The sequence below is a fragment of the Panulirus ornatus genome, chromosome 4 (genome assembly GCF_036320965.1).
Source record: "Panulirus ornatus isolate Po-2019 chromosome 4, ASM3632096v1, whole genome shotgun sequence".
In the NCBI taxonomy this organism is placed as follows: Eukaryota; Metazoa; Arthropoda; class Malacostraca; order Decapoda; family Palinuridae; genus Panulirus; species Panulirus ornatus.
Window position 1 is genome coordinate 76,906,512 of NC_092227.1, and position 1,742 is coordinate 76,908,253.

Below are 1,742 nucleotides of genomic sequence, written 5' to 3' on the forward strand. Positions count from 1 at the left end.
CAAGTGGAACTTCAGGTATTTAGCAGTATGACTGAAACTTCGCTTCCTATTACCATATTCGCTCTGTCGAAATGTACCAAACGTTAGCTTCCACTGTATGACCTTACCTGGATTCTAACTGATCTGGATGATATTGGCTGTGGCTTCCATCCATTCGCCATTTTATGACTCACTTCTCTACATGGAGAAAAATGAAATTTCAGTCAGTTAAGCTATGTACATACGCTGTGATGGTGTCAATCAGCAACAGGCGAAATTGGTACTAATCTGCTATAAGCAAAACAGTTTTCTACCTGGTTATTCCTGGTAGCCAGACGATCGTTTAGGGATGGCTAAGATGTCAGATTCTAATGGATGGTTTAGTTTCTGTATTACGCGTCAGGAAAAACCCCAATTCTTCCATCAGCTTCCAGTTTACCACAGAAAAAAGTCCCTTATGATCCAAAATTCCATAGGATCATGGAAGTCTAATTTGGATTAAAGTCGTCTTAAAACTGCATTGCTATGTGTTGCAACTTGAGACACGTATTTTCTGGATAGTGATTTAGATGTTGATGTTCAACCATCTGGTAAGGACACTCTGAAGTCCGCCTAAGAACGGGCAACAAACAAGCCCTTGGTCGTGTCTGCCACGTATGGGGGATCAAAGAGTCCAGCTTGTCTTTGTTTTTGTTGTCTCTGTCACGTACGGGGAAACAGTCTAAATCAACCTATTCTTTTTTTTCTGGAAACGTCTAGACGGACAAGCTCCCTCTGAGTGGGTATTGATCCCCGATATTCAGCAGATACAGAAATATTACAGGATCGACGCTATTTCCGTGATGGTCATATTTCGTGGGGGGGTTTCTGAGGCTGCTATAGTGCGGAGTTTCGTGTAAACCTGGAAACTACATGAACAAGAGAGGGCAACACTCGTGGGTTATTGCCATATGTCTTCCCTCCGTATTTGAACCAGTGTAAGAAGGGGCCTTATTTGAAGATATCTTTTTTAATGAGTTTGAAATAAAGGACATCAGTGGTAGAATACCTTAATTTTAAGTAACTTGGTAAAATACCTTAATCTAAAGGAGTCTCTGGCCAATGTTCACTCTGAGCGGCGCGCTTCCACAGTTGCGCATCATCCCCTCCAGTTCTGCGCACTTGACCACTCAAGCCGAGCGCACATCCTTCGCGACAGCGAGTTGTTTTAATCTTTATGGATGAGTTCAGTTCAGTCAGTTGCAATTCAAGGATGCACGTTGCTACTCTCTTGATCTCTCACCTAGTTATCAACAAAATTGTATACATATAGCCCTTACACTCGTAATAAATGAGTTTTCCAAATGAAAGTGATAATCCGTATAATTTTGTGCAACCTTATGGGGAATGGCGATAATTTATTCAGTTCCTGAGCCAGAGTAACCCCCACAGCGTATTCTCATAGCCTACATTTTATGCAGGATACCTGAACTTTAGGCAATCTCACCCGAACAGACAGCCCTACTCAGGGGCAGCATTTATTCAGTTGGATTGGGGTCTAGTAGAGCAGAATGTCAACAAAAGATGAGTTATTCAGCAGCTTCAACGCTTTTAAGTTGGGTAAAGGGACCTTCGTTGGCCAAAGTACTGTAGGTTTATAAAGGTTATTTTGAGAGTAATATGGTTATTGCTGATTAAGAATACATTCAGTCTGAAAAATATGGGAAAATTATATAAATGGACAATCATGGCATGTGAAACATATCGGGTAAAGCACGGAAAGG